The sequence below is a fragment of the Zosterops lateralis genome, assembly GCF_965231275.1.
Source record: "Zosterops lateralis genome assembly, chromosome: 8".
Lineage (NCBI taxonomy): Eukaryota > Metazoa > Chordata > Aves > Passeriformes > Zosteropidae > Zosterops > Zosterops lateralis.
This window is the reverse complement of record NC_139768.1, coordinates 24773471-24793638: the sequence shown is the minus strand read 5'-3', so window position 1 is coordinate 24793638 and position 20168 is coordinate 24773471. Positions and strand designations below refer to the sequence as shown.

The 20168-nt window shown below is 40.7% G+C and overlaps 1 protein-coding gene across 1 annotated transcript in view; it reads left to right on the top strand.

The window, feature by feature from the left end:
- CHST15 (carbohydrate sulfotransferase 15) overlaps positions 1–20168 on the top strand; it is a 45081-nt gene that overhangs the window by 4474 nt on the left and 20439 nt on the right. The gene's annotated exons all lie outside the window — the stretch shown is intronic.

Sequence of the window (20168 nt, the reverse complement as noted above, 5' to 3'; positions counted from 1 at the left end):
CACAGCCCCTGCAGTGTTGGGGATGGTGGGGGGCATGTGGCTGCCTCCTGTGCCATGGGTTTCCTTGGAAATGAACCCAGTCCTGTGGAGAACTGATGGTAGAGAAGTGGCAAGGAAGCAACCCAGGCTTTTATTTGTTTATACACCAAGCAGCACCAAATACACACTTAATATTCTAAAACTTACTATGCCATAATTTACTCACTAAAAAAGCACAGCATTTTATAAATAAATGGAGGTTTAGGCCGAATCTGCATCTAAAGTGGGTTGTTCCTCACTGTAAAAGGTGCAGATCTGCACCTAAATAGCAAAATACTCAAACTGACATTTTCCATTTGCTTCACGCCTTCCAGTAGGAAAAAATAAGTTTCACAAGGAGATATTTTTTTCTTATAGAAAAACCTTGATTTTCAGTGTGGGTGAATGTACCCTGCTATCTAACCATAAAATTAGAAAAACTGATGAGAGTGAAAAAGGCTTTTGTATTATTGTATTTTACTTTGGTTTTGCATTTATTGGTGTTTGGCTTAAATACAGCAAGTTAGACTTGTAACTTCTCAGGATTGCATGTAATAGAGGGAAGGTCATTTCTTTCAAATAAGTCATTGAGTTACAGGTGAGTTTGAGCTGGGTAGAACTCTGAGGTCAGACAAGAATGAAGATAAAATGTAAAGTTCAAAGTCATACAGAGAAACAAGATAAGACTGCTTTGAAAAATGAAAAACCCTGCAAGATACAAAGGCAAAGGAAAAAAAAAAAGATTTATGTGCAGCATATGTACTTAGGAGATGGAAGAAGCCTTGTAGTGTTGAAAGAGTGCTCTGAGGGTGGCCAGCACTTGGATGTGAGTTTGTAGTATTGGATGGTTTGCCCAATTTCAGCTCTTGGAACAGTGTGGAGAAAAAGCTCTTAATTAAAGTGCTTTAGAACTGGCACCGAATGAGTAGTGAGCTACCAACAAATAGGAGAGACCTCAGGAAAAAAAAATAGCAGAAATCAGGATTCCGGAAGGTTTTGCCCATAATTTGGAGGAAATGTAAGAGCCCAGTGTCAACCTTGCTGTACCTAAATTGGGATATAATGGTCTAAGTGCCAGAATTTATTAATCCAAAGAAAAAAGACTCTTTGACTGGTGCAGCCAGGAGGTTTGTCTGTGTAAAGCTAGAAATAGGAAGGAATGGAGAAGGATGGTTTAATAGTTTATTAGGAGAATGTATCACATAATGAGATGGGTTTGCCTGCAGGCCCAGCTCCTCACAGGGGAGCTTCATCTCCTGAAAATTCTTTAGCAGTTCTTAAAACCAACACTTCCTTGCAAGCCCATCCAATACCTTATCTGATATTCCTTCCCAGCCTCTTTGATTTTGGCTACTTTCTAGTTGCAATTTATCTTTTTTTTTTTGCTTAGCTCTGTAGATATTAGATAATGTTAAACAGATATTGATAATGTTAAGTAGATTAAATGGATAATGAATCTCAAATTTTTAAGTTCATAATTTCATGGATGTGTTTCACTGTGCTAGGCTGGTGATTGGGCTCCTGCTCTTGTCTCCCACCCCTTCCTAAAGTGCATTTTTAGGGCTGCTGCTGTACAGCTCATCCTTGGGATTGCTGAAGCCTGAGGACATTTCCTGGGGCTGCTTCTGGAAAGGATTTTGTTGCAATGGAAGAGGAGCAGGTTTTGAATGTGTCCATCAGGTTTTGAGCACGTGCCCAGGTGATTCCAGGGAAGGAATACTGGTTCACACTGTCACACTTTCAGGATCAGGGATTCTCTGTCTGCTTTGTGCCTCCCTAGAGCTCCGGGCTGGGATAACACCGAGACATCTGGGTTGTAACTGCATCTATTGCAAGTGATAAAAATTCAGATAAAAACCCTGCTGCGCATTAAAGACTGCCAATAGAAACTGCAGCACGAGATGTAGTGATGGGCTCTTAATTTAAGAAGACAAAAACATGTTCTTGAGCACTCCAGCATTGAGTACTACAGCTTTATGCCCTGAGCGACTCATCGGAGCTGTTCGTAAAGTAAATAATTTAGATGAAAAGTTTCATCAATTATAAAGCTCTGAAAACAGTTTCTCAGGTTGAGGATTAACTTGCCTGAGGATCAGATAAGGATAAATCAGAATGAAACCACTATTGCACTTGACATTCAGTATTAGAATTACTTTGCAAAGCTATTTATACCATCTTTAAAACAAGAAATGAGATGTGAGAGGTGAGCAGGAGGGAAGAGCGGAATCTGAGCTGATCCTCTCTCTCACTGAGGAAAAAGGAAATAAAAATTTGGCTGACATCAAGTGATTTTAAGTAGGGAAGTTTTTAACCCTTCAGAGTAGATTTTTGAGCATTGCTGAGGAGATGATTAAAATGAAAAATACACAGTGGAGTAAACGCAATCTAGATTGGTATCCATGGAAATCCCACGTGGATTTATCTGGCATTAGGCTGAATCAGGAGTAATTCACCTTTGGGTTTTCCTGGAGTGAGGGGGACCAGAATCTTGTGAGAGTGGGAACAGTTTTCCAGTTGTTTTGGAGGAATTCAGAGCCCTCTGCTCACCAAAGAGTGTGGCAAGGCAGGAAAATCTGGGTAACCCTCCAGAGCTTTTAGTCAGGGAGCAGCTTTTCCCTGGAGTCAATAACTCTCAGATGGGTTCCACTCACCTGCTGCTCATTCCTGCTAGAGCCGTAAAGATTGAGCATTCTCCTGGTTTAGCATCAGAGTTAGAATGTTGCAATAACTCATTCTGGTGTAATACAGGGGAATGCATAAAAAGCCTCTGCTGAGTTTTGATAGTGTTTTCCTGTAATGATACCCATTAAGTGGGTGTAGTCATCTCTCCAGTTTTCCATTTTTTTTGTCTTGCTGTGCTGGTACATTGGATAATAAATGAAAAAAAAAGCCCTAAAAATGTGCAGTGAAAATTCTGATAAATACGTAAATACCAACAGTATCTTTTTTGGACTGTTACAATTCCTACATTCTAAAGCTTTCCAAAACTGCAAAATGAGCAGGCACTTTATGACAATTATTATTTATGCATTAAAAACATGCCTGGTACTGAAACAAGAATATCCCATCCATCATCACTAAACATTTTACAGTGCAGAACTTTAATACCCTCCTTTCTGTATTTTCCATGATAGCAAATAATTCTGAAATAGCAAATATCATTAAGTTGCATTTAACAAAAAACTGGGAAGGTTTCAAATGAGATAACATAAACGCTGTGTTCATTCCAAACAGCAATTCTCTGGATGAACCTCTGGCTTTATTAAAGTCACTGAAATGTCTTCCTGCTGACTTCAGCATGCCAGCATTTCAAAAAAATAAATTGAAATGGGATCTTTAAAAGTTTTCTCCTTGATGAGTGGCTGGAGATAAAGCCATTCAGCTGTGCCTTTCTGTGCATATGTTATTTAGCTCAGCCAGGAGGTCTCGAGGTGAAGATAAAGTCTGGTGGGGATGAGGGAATGTGAGCAGGAAATAATATTTCTCTTTGAAATAATCCATCAGTAGCTGTGCTATCCCAGAGGCCCCTTTTTATGGAGATCCTGCAGATGTGGAGCCCCCTTTCAATGCTGAGGGAAGCCAACCATGCAGGTGGACATTCCTCTTAAGGATATTCAGGCCTTAAAAGTGATGGAAAAGCCCCAAAGTCCAACTCTTTATTTATTGCACTGCTGCAGGGTGCAAGTGCAGCCTTCAGACATGGGTCTGGGGACATTTTTAGCTCTGTCCTTTTGGCATCTGGGGTTTCTATACAGCAATTGAATAGGAGGAAGGAATTAATTTGATTTAGCCACGTCAAGCTGAAAAAGAAGTTCCTCCTTGCACATCCTTCGAGGAACCCTCAATGGTCTGGATTTAGCTGCCATCCGCTCCATTTTTACTGGTATATTTTTGGACTTCCTCTGCTGATAAATATTTACAGTCTGTTTATCTTTCATCTCATTTCTGTTAAATAGCGCTTACAGATTTTTTTTCCCCCCATAAATACTTATTACTGCAGAAATTGGTGTTGCAAGTCTTGATATTGCAGTGCCAGCAATTCTGTAATTTTAATTGAGGCTGGCTGACAGTACTTCTATTAATTATCCAGGAGAGGCTTATGGCTTTCTAAAAGAGAAGTGTGTTTCTGGCTGGAGGAGTTCGAAGGGGAGCTGTAATTGCTTTATGTCTGGAGTGCAGGTTTAGGTGCAGGAGGTTTGGCTGGATTAGATGTGGCCATTGCTGAGGATCAATAAAGCATGAAAAGGGGAAAAGCTGTTTCAAATTTGTAAAAGTTGTAGCTACCAGGATGCTGCTAAACTCAGAATGAAAAATGCAACTCTTTGTTTTGGGTGCAGTTAAAATCCAATGAAAGACAATTCAGAAAGACCTGAGTTGATATTAATTACATTGAGCATGTGAATAATTGGAGCAGATGAAGGATTTCCTTCACAAAATTCTGCAGAGCTGTTTCTTATAGCCTGGCTCTATGTGATTCTCACTGGTGCTGCCCAGCTAAATTTTAGTGCTCTTTTCCTGTGCCTTCCAAATTGCTCTGTGGAGTTGTGTTTTTCCTGATGTGAATATGACAGTCCCACTTTAATTGGGTAACAGCAGTCGTCACCCTGCAAGAGGGACTGTGATGCCCAGGGGCGTCAGAAGTATCTGTGTGAAAATAAATAAATAAAACATCTAAAAAGCTTTGCTAAGGAGCAGTAAATTTAAAAATTGATTTGGTTAACAGTGTTGAAATGAGGTGCCTTTTTCTATTACAGCGTAAAGCCACCAGATGTCACTTATTTTGTGCACCACTGTTCTGGGGAGAAGCATGCCCTTGGCATGGAAAAGATTTAAAAAAAAAAAAGGGCAACTTACTGCAAGTGGCTTTGTTTCTGTTTGTGTTCCTAATTGGCAACTGTCTTCCTTAATAAATATTTTCATCTTAAAATAGATCATATAAACTCATTTCTCACAGATCAGACAGACTTTCATTTTTTACGAGCCTTAAATGTCAGCAGTGCCATTTTGAGATTCAGTCTTTAAGAAAATAATTAATAGGCTTACTCCATTTTTAGAAGTGGGAATATACATTTTACGGATAGGATGGTTTTATTTTTATGAACTGCTCTATCATTAAAGACATTTCAGCCAGTGGATCACACAGATATTCATCTCCAGCCAAGTTAAAAGCAGTGAGAGGGGTTTTAAAGTCCTACAGAGGGTGGAAGTCCTTGTGGAGAGGGAAAGGAATGCTTCTGAAATCAGAGACCAACATCTGCTTCTAGAGTGGTGCAGCTCATCCTCAGGGTTTAAAGGCTTCAAGGAGAAGTGGAGCAAAGGGAGATGGGGATGTGTCTCTAAGAGGGAAAAACAGCGCTTGGTACCCAATGCAAAGCTGGGTTTCCTGCCTTGGATGGCCATGGCCAGTGTCAGGGAGCTGGTGGAGGTGACAATTCCTCCCCACTGAGAGCCAGCAAAGGGCTCCTTGTCCGGGATGTGTCCTGTTCCACTGTGGGTTTTCCCTCCCATTACCAGAGATGCCAGACTGAGAAATGCAGGCCTTTTTTCTACTCCCTCATAACATAACCCTCATGCCCTTTCATTTTTTGGCCTGTTCTCAAAGGCAGCACCATTAAAAATAGGAAATTTAATTTTCTGGACTTGAAGCAGAAAGGCTGAAAATTGAGTGCTTTCCTGAAGGGCAATGATTAGTGATTTCCCCAACCCCCAGTGGTAGTACTGTCATTTGTTTTTACATTTTAAATATGTCTTCTCCCTCAGATTTCAGCTTGGGATGGAGTCCTACTCTCTCTGTGGATCTCATACAGGTTGGAGGATGTAAATCCACAGCTCTGAGTGAATGATGTGAGAGTTGCTCTCCAAATAATTTTCCATTTCAGTCCTCAGGAGCAGCTGTGCTGAAAGGCTACCTGCCTTCATTTTTCATCTGAGGTGAAAAATGTACTCTAGCATGGCATTCTCTAGCTGGAGGCAGAGTACAATGACACGTTTTCCCCTCCCTTTTTCTTTGGTGCTTGAGCAAAAACAGAGGTGAGCAAAACACTCCCTAACTAATAGAAACAGTCTTGCCTTCTAAATGCAGAAAATTAGTGTTTTAGCACCTGGTATGAAACCAATTACATTAATTAGGGCTCCAGTTCTTAACTGGGAGTTGTTTATGACAGGGAGGGTTTCATTTCCTACTGCAGGTCTTGCACCGTTGCTCCTGAAAGTGCCATCTGCCAGCTTTGGCCCCAAAAAGTGCTGCCTGCCACTGTTGTGCAGGGAGATTCTTGGCACAGCTCTGGGATGGGGAGCATGATTGAGGCTTGGGAAGCTGGGAAAATTCACTTTCTCTGTCTGTTGAGCTTATGAAAGGCTGAAATTCGTTCTGTTTAATATGGTTACTGGGGGAAAGTCAGAGTCAATGCTGTCTGCCTTAGATGGTTTATTTAGAAATTGGATTGCTGGTGGCTTTCTAGCTTGTGTAACACGTATCTGAATTTCATTCAAAATCCCTCAATTCCCAGGTAATGGGATTCTGGATGGTGAGTTAGGAGAAGTAGGTTTTTCTTGGACTTCTACCATTTTATTCCAAATGATATTACAGGTGACACATGTCAGAGCTCTGTCATTTTGTCACCCAGAGATGGAGAGGCACCTTTGAAAAGCACTCTGAGATCTGATGTTGGGAGTTACACACCCTTTTTTGGACCATAACCAAACTACAGAATACATTTGAGTGCACTCTGGCCTGAGGCTCCTGTGAATGGCACAAATGGTTACAACTGCATTTTCTCGTTTAATTTGTTTTCACCTTGGGCAGAAGTGTGTCTGTAAAAACACTGATAAAATAATACACATTGTATTTAAATGTCCCTGTTTGGATAAAACATTTTGTCTTTTCCAGATCAGTTCTGTTGGCCCTATATAAGTAACCTAAAGGAGGAATAGTAAGAACAACATCAAATGCAAGTTTTCATATGCAAAGAAAGAAACCCATATAATTGTTAGGTTTCTTTCTGATTTGTTATTCTTCTCAAAGTGTAATTTAAACCACTGAGCCATGCAATAATAAAACTGAGGTGTGTTATCAGCATATGATTTATTTTTTCACTTAATGAGAAGAACTGTGAATTTTTTGAGTTCATAGATTATTCTGAACTTCTGCAGTCACTTACTTTGATTAGAAATGGTTTGGATGCTGAAGGTATTTTCCAGGATTTAAACATGCAGGAAAACTGCAAATTAAATCAAATGATCAGCGGTGAGACTTCTCTCCTGCACCTAGGATGGTGTTCTAGAATGCCTAATTTTCCACATACTGGTGAAGTAACTGCTATGGAAGGAGCAGGACTTGGTTATTCACATGGAAAAACTGTAGAGTCACAGCGTGGTTTGGGTTGGAAGGGACTTTAAAGCTCCTCTCATTCCAGCCCTCCCACTACCCCAGGCTGTTCCAAGCCTCGTCCAACCTTTCATTTTTGTCCAAGAGGGCCAGAGAGCCCATCCCTGGGTGCTTTCCCTTGTGGACTCAGTTCTGGACTCGGCAGGGTGGGAGCTGCTCTCCTGTAGCACAGAGGAGATGCACCAGGGGATCACCACACTCAGATGCCACCTGCACCTTGCCAGCAGGGGCAGGGAGAGGAACTCCTGGGACAATTCTTAGGTGGAGGTTTTCATGGCAGGGACACCACAGCAGCTCACAATGCAAAAACTCAACCAAAACAACCTCCAACTCAGGAGGGCTTCTCTCCCAGCTGGGTGACAGGCCTGGAGAGGTGATCACGGCTCAGTGGTGAGGGTGGCAGCTTGAGGTTGATGGTTGGACTCAGTGGTCTTAAGGGTCTTTTCCAACCTTAACAATTCTCTGATCAGGCTGCTGAATTCACGCTGGAGCTGCTGCTGTTGAAGCCAGAGCTGTGGGGTGTGGGCACTGGAGCTGCTGGGTGTGGGCAGAGTTGCTCTTTGGACCTCTCCTGTAGAGGACATAAAGCAGGGTGGAGAGGTTGCAGTGTCCAGAACTGCTCCAGCCCAGCTGCTGAGTCACATTCCCAAGGATTTGATGGAGTACGTGGCATTTCTTGGCATTTTGCTGCTGGCACGTTGCTGTCTTTAGCTGTGGGCGTGGAGTGATCTTTGCAGGAGACAATGATTGATACAGCTTGTGGTGGCACCTGCTGTGCTTTTTAAACACCATTCCTGAGGGTGGAAGGTGTTAAGAAGGCTGAGCACAGGGCAGCTTCTACAATGCCTTAATCCCAAAACCATACATCTCTTTTTGCTGCCCTCTAAAAAGTAACTCAATAGCATTAGTGACAGGACAGCTGAGGATAGAGCTGCTTTTCACATTTCTCTGGATCTGAGGCACCAACAGAAACCTTTCCTCTTACAGCTTGATGCATCAGTTGGGCTGAGCTCTTCTGCTGACCAATACAGCCTTTTTCTCTATGGTTATCTGCATATAATATGCATACTTTATTTATCATTGCTTAATTGTGGGCAGGAGTCACTTTTGAGAAATGAACATTGCACTCTTTGAAGCTTGAGTCCTCACTTACCTGATAAGACTTTAGGAGTTTTCCTTGGTGTTATTATTTAGGTTACATTGCAGTGCTAAGAAGGAATAAATGGGCTTGGAAGCCATCTCTTCCAGCCTAAGGCACCCCAGGAAGCTTTTATGTCAGTGTAGTCCTTGCTGCAGAAAGAGATTAGGGAATTTCTAATTTATTTCACATTAAAAACATCCCCTCCAAATGTATCTGTATGCTCTTGATGCCATCATAGTCTCCTGCGTATTTGAGAGCTTTGAATGCATTAACAGCCTAAACCAAGTTATTACATTAATCTCATGAAATCAAAGATTCATACCTTTGACTCAAGATAAACACCATCAGCAACAGAGAAATTTAACAGATGGAAATGCATTTCAAAACTTGGGAGGCATTTTTGCTGGAGATTTTTTTTGTTAGATATGTTAATTCTGCTAAAGTTCCTGCAAAGTATTTTGTGGGGTGTGTTCTGGAGATGCTTCTGGTTCTTTGCAGTTTTATAATGTTAACACAGTTTCAATCTTTCTGCATTAGAAACTGAGCTTTTTGGGTTATCATTAACAGTCATGCATCTGTTCTTGAAAATCTGGCTGCCAACTGCAGTTGATGGAATTTATGTCACTTCATATTCCTTGTGTGCTTTGCCTCAGTAAAGGGTTTATTTCAAGCAGTGGAACCCGAGCTCAGAACTCGTGTTGGTGCCATTTCAGCTGCAATGTCCTGTAGCGACTCTGTGTCCTCCTCTATTTGTCTGGAACCAAATACATCAACAAGCACTGCTGTTTAAAAATAAAACCTCATTTTACCTCCCACTGCTCACTCTTTGTGGTCTGCTGCCTCCGGGGACATGGGGATTTTTCATGGGAGCGAGAGCTTTCTGGCTGGAGCAGAGCATTTGGGAACAGTTGTGCTACCTTTCTCCTTAGAACTCTGGGCTCAGGAGATGTGCTGTCCCACAGAGCAGATCTTGGAACAACCTGGTCTCAGGCATCCCTGTGTAGCTCCCAAAAGGTGTTCAGGTAGGGATCAGTAAGGATCTGAATAAGGCACTTGGCTGTCTCAAAGCTCCATTAAGGGTGGGCTTTGTCGTCTCAATTTCTCACTTCAAAACCTTGAAAAGTGACTTTTGACCTCCCTGCAGCTGAAGCAGAGGGAGAGTGGAAGGTTAGTTTGGGACAGTTTCCCAATGACAGAAGTTAAGTAATTAACGTATCCATTGGAAAAAAAAAAAATCTCTTTGAGCATTTACCTTGGGTTTCCTCTGTCCACAAATAAAGACCATCTAGTTTGCTAAGCTAAATGTTGTCTTTATATTGCAGAAAATGTTGCAGGAGAGGCAGGGTGTGAGGGAGTGCATGCCAAATTTCTCTTAGTACATTCATCATTATGCACAGTTGGGGTTTTGGTTTGCTTTTCTAATTTCTTTTTCCCCTTGGTTTCTTTTCATGGAGATTGAGTTAAGAACATTCTCAGATTTTTATCTTGTTTGTTTACAATCTGGAGGCCAGCTAAGTGCAATGTAAGGCATAAAAAGGTATTTGTGGTTGTGTTCTTTCCAAGTGGAAAACAAGCACACTGAAGCCAAACATGGGAGAAACCTGCAGGAATAGAGAGTCAAGTCAAGGGAGTCAGTGGTTCAGTGGCCGAGGAACAGATTTTCTCATTATTGTCCTGGATATGACAATATTTACTCACTGGGTTCCATACATAGCATGGAGTTTTTCCTTTTTCTTATGACTGTCGTAAACTGAGAGCTTTGTGCAGTTGCACAAAATCTTGGGCTGGGTTTTGCCCCGTTATGAGAACAGCATCAAGAGCTTTGATATTTTTGGGAGACTGGTGACAGAGTGCAGCACATCCTCTCCCCTCCACGTGTGGAAATCAGTAAGTTATTTGAATTCCGTTGAAGCCTGTGATAGAAGTGTCGTTCTTTAGATGTGATGACGTGAAGATAGGAGAGGACAATCATGAGAGTTTAATCCATTATCAAATGGCTTTAGGTTCCACATCATGTGTGTGCTCTGCCAACTACACATAGGCCACAAAGCCCAGTGTATAGAGCTGCAGAAATGTTCTCAGAACAATGGGATCTTATAAACTGTTTAATAAAAATTTATTGCACTTTTTGTGTAGTTAAAAAGCACAGACTACAGAGGAGTGAGTGATGGAGTCCAAGCCTTTGATGAAACACTTAGGGACAGTGGTAGGAGACTTTGGAAGTAAATATTGCTTGACTTCTGCAGAATAAACACTTTTCTAGGAAGCTGGAAGCTGTATAATGATATTGTATCAAAAAGGTGTTGCTTAATTAGGTGTAGCCAGCAGTTACCTGCAAGAATTTTATCTGGTGATATTTTAGAGATAACTAATTAGAAATTTCTTGAGAATGCTTAGAGCTTTCTTGGGTTTTCCACTTCAGCCTCTGTGTCTGCTTCACTTTGTAATAAACAAAGTAGTTTCTTGGTTAATGGGCTGAAGTTTATCTGATGTGTCATTGCTTAAAAAATTAAAGTTGTTCAACATTTAGAAAAGTTACTACTAAGCTTGGAACAGAGTTGGGTTTTTTTAAAAGTGCTGAAACAAAGCCCCAGTTGTGATTTGGCATCAATGGATAGTTTGAGTTGAGTAATTTTTGTTTGAATTTACAAGAAACTTTAATGACAGACTCTAATGCTGAGTTTGTCTTTTCAGGATGCAGCTGTGTATGTTTCCTTTCACCCACTCAGCACTAGATGAAAGATGAAATGCCCTATTCATGAAAAAGCACTTACATGGTACTTATGTACAGATGAGATACGTTTTTCCATCCATTTCAATGCATGTCTCACAGAGAAGGTACCATATATGAGTCACAACAAAAAGAATTCAGATGACTCTGTTAAGATAGTAAAGTTTATGGAGAAAATTCAGCTTGGGGGTGGAGGAAAATCCCTTCCCAGCCACTAAAAATCAAATGAGCAGCTGCGAGCATTTATGTTGCTCTAGAATTGCCATAAATGTATTGTGTTTAAAGCAAAGTTAAGCCTCACATAGAATGGATGCCCTTTCAGAAAAACTGCTTATATATGAAGTGTGAAGGTGTATCAGATGAATTCTAGTAGATACCATTTGGTTGCATTATTGCATGCAAAACCATTTTACCACAGCATGAGATAAACAGGCACCAAAGGCATTACGTGATGCAAATGCTATTTATTCCATACAATGTTATTCATCCCTCAAAAGCAGCCTTAAATTAGCAGCTGATCTCTCACAACCCACAAGATCTAGCAATTTGTGCTGCATACCCCTTGCAAAGTGGCAGAAACTATTAAGAGATCAGATGGTGGATGGAATATGTTCCTCCCTTTAAATCAACCTGAGGGAGCAGCTGCTAAAATTCAGGAAAATCAAATGTGTAAAAGGAACAAGATGGTAATCAGAGTAACTCATAACTGTGAGTTATGCCCACTATTTTGCAGCATGTCAAGGCTGAAAACGCTTGGCAGGACATTGGAAATACTCTCAGAACATTTTTTTCCCCATGTGCTGGTTCTGGATCAGTAATCAATGCAAGAGACAAAGAGCTGGGCTTAAAAATAACCCTTCAGCACTGACAGATCCCTTCCTGCAAATCCAACTGTGCTGCACAGCTCTCCACCTCTCCCCTGGGTAACAGTCAGCTGGCACACCGACTGTGAAGGTTTATTTTCTTTTGCACAATGAAGCGATTCCACTATCCCAGTGTGCTCCAAGACCCGTCCAGCCTGGCCCTGAACACTTCCAGGGGTGGGGAATCCACAACTTTTCCTTGTGTTCAGGTAGAGGGATGAAATCACTGTGCTCACCTAACTGAGCTCTGCATTGAGGGAAAACCTCGTATCTCTATCGAGTAAGTTGCTCCAGAAGAGCTTTTTGAGTAAATCGCAGTATCTTTCCAGAGAGTCAATGAAGCAGCCTTGGGAGCCTGAAATTAAACAGGATTCAGGGTGGATAGGAAGAAACAGGTAACTACAAAACAGCTGGGTTTGAGAGTGAGCTCCGTCAATACCAGACCAATTCTTTGCCTTGGGCGTTTTCTGAAGATAAACACTCACTTATTTCTGATTACAGCCTGACTGCAGGGCTTATGAGAGCTGTATTTAGAGATGATATTTTTTCCCTCTTGCCAACCCCCAAACCTCTTCAGTTTGTTTGATAAAAATAACTGCAGTGAAAGAGCTTCATAACAGATTCAGCCTTCGTGCTCTGTGGTTCCCTGTTGCACTTGCACACAGAACAGAAATTTGGCTGATTTGTGGGATGAGAGTGGGATGTATTCCTTGAAAGAGCAGGCAGGTAAGAATTTCTATTTTTGTAAATTATTGTGATGTCCTGTCTTGGAAATGACATTTCAGCAGCTGTTTGGTCCTATTAAAAATGCAATACAGACATTTATAGCAAGACCAGCCTTATCACATTGACTTTCTGCACCTGAAGTTGTATTTCAGGTGATCCTTGTGCCTTCCCAGGGAGCTCTTTGCTTATTTTTTCCCCTTATAATAAAAGAAAGCACATAGGGCAAATTTAGACTGAATGATTCTCATGGATATTAAATCACTGCAGGAATTGTTTAACCTTCTGCATCTGTCTTTATCTTATTTTGGCATTTGTGTTTCTCTGGACATTTCAGTAGATGCACTTTTTCTTAGGAAGTGGTAAAAATTAACTCCCCATGGCATCAGTACTTTATTCTGGCTCTTGGTGAATCGATCATTTTAATGAGGGACTGGCTGTTTTTTGTTAAATAGATGCAATTTCTGGTTGCGTTCTGAATGCCAGAACTTTCTAATCTGGCTCCAGATTTTTGGGAAGGGAATCTGTGAGCCCCATGGGATAGATGCATTGGTTTATCTTTGTTTCCATGGAAGGACCCCCAGGACCACGTGGGGTCTGTTGGGAGGTTGCTCACAGTTACCGTGAGGATTGAAAATAAAGACACAAAACTTCCACCGTGCAGAACGATTTCTGAAAGTGGATTAAAGTGGCTTTTTGTGAGAAGAAATGCACTGGAGTAATTTATGTAAAGACCCAGTTTTTTTCTACAGTGTGCAACTCTTTCATATTCAATATAAACCTGTCAGTGATTCTGTAGCAAGGCGCTATGTGAGATGAATAGGAACTAAGGGAAGGGAAAAGATGAATTGCTGGAGCTGTTGCACATCGTAGGCAGCAAGTTTTGATCAGGAGTTGAGAAGCCAGTGTGTACTGCAGGCAAAATTCTGCTTCAAACATCCTCAGAAATGTATGAGAACAGCACTCTGCTCCGTGTTTGTACAAGAGGGAGGATTTAAACACACTGATGGGAGCTCTGCCCTGACACAGGAGCTCCAGGCGTGTGCTGCCACAGGTTGGGTGGCTGCTGCTGGGGCTTTTTTCTTCCAGAGTTTTTGGATCTGTATTTCCGGAGAAATTGCTGATTTTTGGTTCTATTTTATTTTCCTGCCTGCAATTTTTTATTCTGCAAGTAGAGCCCAAAAAATAAGTGATGAATCTGATTTAGACTGATGGAAATCAGATAGAAAAGAAAGAAGGAGCACTGAAGTCATTAAGTACAATTAGTGGATTTTTTTTCTTTTCCGGCTGAATAATGCTTTAATTAAAAAATGGATAATACCGAGTTCTTTTCAAATTCTGTGAATGTTATTTTCACGTTCTTAAGGCAGACCAAACAGTAACACATCAGAACATGTGGCTGGGGCATGTTAGGAGCACAAGGAACTGGACCTTGGTAATTTCCAGGAACTTGCACAAGACTTCAGGTGCAATAACAGGTTTCTGGGGGAGAGCTGCAGTGACCCTGCTGTCACTGATCGAGGTCAGGGAACTCCCCTTCCCAATTACCACTCTTTCTTCCTTGCTTCCAAGAATCTGTTTATTCAGGCAGTGTTTATGCCCTAATCGAGTGGTGATTCAAGCTCAGTAACTACTTCCTGAGCATTGCAGCCCAAATAATAGGAGTCATCCTTACGTGATTGAAATGACTGCTGTTATGCTGATTTTAGGGGAGTTTGCTGATCGTTTTTTGCATGTGGAGCAGGGAATTTGTTCCATTCTCACATTTTATTTGGAAGTGTATGGATGAGGAAAGAACAGATTGTGTTTGGATTAGATTCTGAGAAAGAAACCAGCTGGGTTATGGAAGAAGCCACAGTTGTTTTTTAGGCGAGATTGCTGATTCAGTGGTGATACAGGAGGTTTTCTTTGGCTTTAAAAGGCCAGGAAATGGATTCTTTAAAGAAAATTTTAGACTTGGACAAATGTTCAGCAGTTGTTCAACAGGTTGAGTGTGTAACCATGGGCTGTGGCCACCTAATCTTGCTTTTAGGATGTACCTGTTTTCTAACTGATTGCCTTGAAAGTGGTTCCATGGGTTTATCCAGTGTCTTGGGAGTTGCATTTATTGATCATTCTTTAAAAATTAGGGGGTTTAAGTAAATAAACCATTACATAACTTCAGTCTGCAGGAGGTTGCTGAGCTTTGTAATGAGTCCTGTGGCTTTTCTAAATCACTGCAATTGCTTTTTGCTTGTTTTTATTGTTTTGGTTTGGGTTTTTTTCCCTTTTTTTCTGCCAGAAGTTTGCAGAGGTCAGTGATTCATGATCCTCTTTTTATTGACATATCATCTTTCTGGCATCTTCTGATTTCTCTGAGGTAAATAGATGTGAGTTCAGGCAAAGTTTATTTCCAAAAATGTTAACTTGAGGAGCCAAATGTGTCCAATAAGCAGGAGAGAGAAAATCTACGATTATTTCTCTCTTTTCCTTCCATAATGTTCTTTCTTTTTTAATTTAGTTTAGATTTTATTACTTCTACTGGGGTATTTTTTACTGAAATGGTACAACCTGCCCACTCACAGGATGAACTTCCTCCTGCTGTAGAAATACTTCACTACCCTTGTACAAATTCTTTAGGTTGTTTTTGTGCTGCCTGTAGTCTGCTTCAATTCTAACCATTTCCAGTAAGCTTGATAGCTAAAAAATATCTGTAATAGTAAGGTTTTGTAGGTTTTTTGTGCCCAGAGGTGATAAAATTATCTTGCATGGGCTGAAGAATTGCTGTCGTACATGGAGAGTGTTGGATGGTGATGGAGGAATGGAAAAGGAATTACATGGTTGTTCTGCATTGCTACTGAATATTGTTGAGCTTTTTCTTTCCACACAAAAATGTTAGGAGGATTTCACTCCACCAGCCTCACTTTGCCCTTTCATGTTTCCATTCCTCTTTATGTGAGTCATGGAAAGTTTATCATGCTAGGACTGTGGGCAGCCCTTCAGTTCCAGACCTACATCTCTCTGTGAGTAATGACAGCCTTGTCTTCACAGGAGCTCCTCAGAGGGAAACATTTCCACAGGGAAGTTCATTTCTGGAGTGTTTGTGGAGGGTGTGGGATCAGCTTCGCTCTGAGCTTTCAAAAAACATCAGCAGTGCAAACTGAGAACTTGATTTAAACAAACCTTCCTGATTTGGTGGGGAAGGCAGTTAGGCAGCAGGAATATTTATCCAGATTAGTGGAAACAATTAGAAGACTATGGATAAGATATCCATTTTATGGATAAAATAACGTAGCTGTTACTCTAAAAATGGCATGAGGTATATTAAATTAGGAGCAATGTGATGTTACTGGCCAGATGATTCAGCAGTATTATCTTTTGCCTAATCTTTTTTTTTTTTTTTTTTTTTTTTTTTTTTTAAATAAAAGTGTTTATCCTTAATTTTATAGCATCTGTAGCTTTTCAACTAAGCTTCATCCCATCTAATCTGAGAGCTGATGGATTATTTTCTCACTTGCCTGAGCCATCCATATTTTAGATTGTGACCTGCCCATCAGGACTGATTTACCTGATATCTTCAATTATATTGTGTGAAGGGAAGAAACAAAGTGCTGTAGCTCCACTGACATAAATTCAGGAGAACATTTATACCCTAGGATGAGAAATGTGCTCCTGGTGTACCTGAAATGTGTTTGTAAGAGGTTAAGAGCCACCTTTTCATGTGGAGGGAGGAGAAGCTGACTGTGATTAGAAGTAACAAGGCTACTGCAAAATTTAGCCTGAAGAGCACCAGCAAAAGTTTGATTTATCTTTGTTTTAAAGAGTTTTGAAAGAAAGGGAAGCATATTAAATATTAAGGAACTGGTGACCTGGAAAACAGGTCATACACATAGGTATATGTATGTGTAAAATCTCTTCAATCTGTTTTATCTTGTTCATAGAGGAGGAGAATTTTAGCTACATGACTGAGCATATGAAAGTAATTGCATTTTATAGCCTGTTGGTCTCTTCTCCCAAGGGACAAGCATTAGGACAAGAGGAAATGGCCTCAAGTTGCATCAGTAGAGGTTTAGGTTGGATATTAGGGAAAATTCCTTCATCAAAAGTGTTGTTGAGCACTGGAACTGCCCAGGGCAGTGGTGAAGTCACCATCACTGGAGGGATTTAAAAGCTGTGTACATGTGGCACTTGGGGACATGGGGCAGTGCTGGCCTTGACAGTACTCAGTTAATGCTTGACTTTGATGCTCTTGGAGAGCTTTTCCATTCTCAGTAATTCCATGATTCTGAGATTCTGTAGCCATTTTGGTTGCAGTCTTCCCTTACAATCCTTAAAGAGGAAGGGGAGGAATGTTATGAAATGTTTATTTAATAGGAATAATACGGAATTTCCAATATTTTCTATACAGTCAACAAAACCCGTGTGGATGATAAAAAATCTTGCATGTTTTCTTTTGAGGGGAATGTCTCTTTTTACCCTGTCTGTGAGATGGGCAGGGCCTGGTGGATGCTTTGGTGTGAGGCTCAAGCAGGTAGCTCAGCCATTTACTGTTTGCTTTTGTGGTTCCTGCCAGTGTTACCTGCCAACCTCCTCTCCTGCATCCTGAGCCCACAGCTCATTGGAGCTGGAATGCAGGAATTGCTCAGGGAAAGTGGCATTAAATATCTCACCTGTTTGCTATTAAATTCTCTGTTACATATAAATACCTTTGTTAGCTTGAGCCTGCTTCAGTTTGGAGCAAAGTCCCCCTGGCTTCAGTGGGAATATATTGAAATCTAAGAGAGTTTTTCCTTTTTTCCCCCCCATTCCTCTGTGTGTCATCTTGTATATCCATGCTTCCTCCTTAGGCTATTCCCAGAGATCCTTATTTTTATGAGGAGGGCTGATTTTGGCCAAGGAGCTTGCAAAGGTTGCTGCTGATTTCTGCTCTGTGGTTAGGGCTGGCATGCGTTAATGTACAGCAGACAAATGCAGTATGGACGTGGTCATAAATAATTCACTGCTCCCTTCAACAAGGGGAAATTACATGCTACATTATTCAATATACAAAGACACTGCTTGTTGTGTAAAGAGAGTAATTTTCTGCCAGTGAATAGCCAGCAGCTTTGCAGCTAAAATATAAGGAGACACACATGGTTTATTACCAGCTCAAGCCTCATAACCTTCCCTCTGCCTGCAATCCACATCCTTCTGCTCTCAGGAGTGGAATACAAAGAGGTGACGTGTGCTGGTGGCTGTGGTTGTGGCTGCTGGGAATGTTGGATGGAAGGAACAAAAACAAGGCACTGTAGATGTCTTGATTTCATGGGGTGAATGAGGGAGATGAGAGCTGGGGGAAGATCCTACCATTCCTGGTGAGCATCCTTCATGCCATGGTAAAATCTTAGGGAATGGGCTTCTATCAAAAACTTCCTGGGAAAGAGAAGGGAGTGGCACTAGGGATTTATGTCCTTTTATGTGTTTATTACAATTCATTTTTTTTTAATTTCATGAATGTGACAGTGGAAAATCCTGTAAAATGGTATGTTGGCAACTAGCAGTTATTAAAAAAAATGAGATCAATGTCTCTATTCTATTAGCTGAGTGATCTGTCATTGTCCTGTGATAGGTCATCAAACTGATCATCTAATTAAGCAGCCTGATGCAGTGCTTGTGCATGAGCTGGCAGAGTTATGGTTGCTAATGGAACTTTAAATTTCTCCTCATGACTGGTGTGATTAATATCTCAGTTTTACTATAGCCTAAACATATATATATATATATTTTTTTTTTTTTTTTTTCCCTTTGCCCCTTCCTGATAAACCATTTTCTTCACCTGTCAAAGAGGTAGTTAACATGTTTTTTCCTTGGCTTTGTAATATTTGTAGCAGATTTTTATGAGAAGTGTCTGCATCTGAGGAGGGTTCAGTAAGTTCCAGTCCATTTTTTTTAACACACAAATGGACGTAGGATAGAACAGAGAGGGTTATGTGGTTTTTCTAAGGTCCTGTGGTCTGTATTCATTAATGTATTTCTGATTGCTCATTTTAAAAATCAGAAAATTGATGTCAAATACACAAACCTGGAATTGATCCCATAAGGCTATCTCAGATAAATCTGTTCAGTCAGTGTCACTGAGTAGGTTGCAGATCTCTATTAGAAGAGGACTGCAAGATAAATTGGATTTTTTTTCTTTATTTTTAAATAGCCAGTGCATAGGAACTGGTCTATGAAAATAAGCAGCAAGGAGCTGGAGAGGCTACTGAGGTGGATGAGAGGGTACTGAGGTGGATGTCAAAGAGGAGGTGTTCGGGGTTGAAAGATTACATAGAAACAAATGTTTAGAACATGATAAATGTCATTGAAGAGATGCTGTAGGGTGGGATTTGGTCATCAGATCTCTTCTAGGTACTACTTTAACCTGTTGTCTCTTCTTTGTGCTTTTTTTGAGAGGGGCTTTTTTCACCTTCCTTTTTTATCTTCTGTGATGATGGTCCTCATCTCCCCCCTCTCTTTTTTACAGTATTTTATTTTTTTGAGCCATCTCTGTTTTCACGATTTCCTCTCTCAGATGTGGATGTTTGTTTCCTCTTTGAAAATGTTTGATCAGGGTCTTATTTCTGTCTGAAATATTTACTTGGGAAGTGGAAACTTCTCACGTCTTGTCAGGACTTCCCTTTCTTGTCCTCCATCTCACCACCATTGGTGGTGTTTGGACAACCATGAAGGGCTTTCCAATCTTGGCTCCTTTCCATAGTTCCTCTTTTTCTTTTGGACAGTCTCTGGGGAGATATTTTATGCAAAAGGAAGCATAAACTTTCTAGATTTAAAGTGACCCACATTAATCTGGTTTAATATCTCTAGTTGTTTAAACTTCTGTCAAAATCATCACAGCTTTGCTCCTTTGGAGAAGTTTTTAGGGCTGGTCTCTTTGAGAGGTCTTGCATTGATTTCTCTCCCTTTGGTTTAAACATAGTCAGTAATGATTATGCTGCAATTTCTGTCTGCCTCATCTGTCTTAGAGAATAAACTCATTAAGGAAATGAACTTTTTTGGGGGGAAAGGAAAGTATTTTGCAAATACTTTTGTTCAATATTTATCTAATTATTCTTGAGTCCCTGAGACACAGCCTACTTGCTCTGATTGCAGAAATCCTCCAATATGTGACAGTGTTCAGTGGGAGAAACATCAGAATACAAATAATTTTTACTTTGTCTTGTACAAGAATGCAGCCAGAAGGATGATGATAAATGTGGGATCTGAAGTTACTGCCCCATTTGGTCAGGACACTTTTGTCAGAATGAACCAAGAGTTATTATCTAGAATTACAGCAGTGTTGCTTAAGCA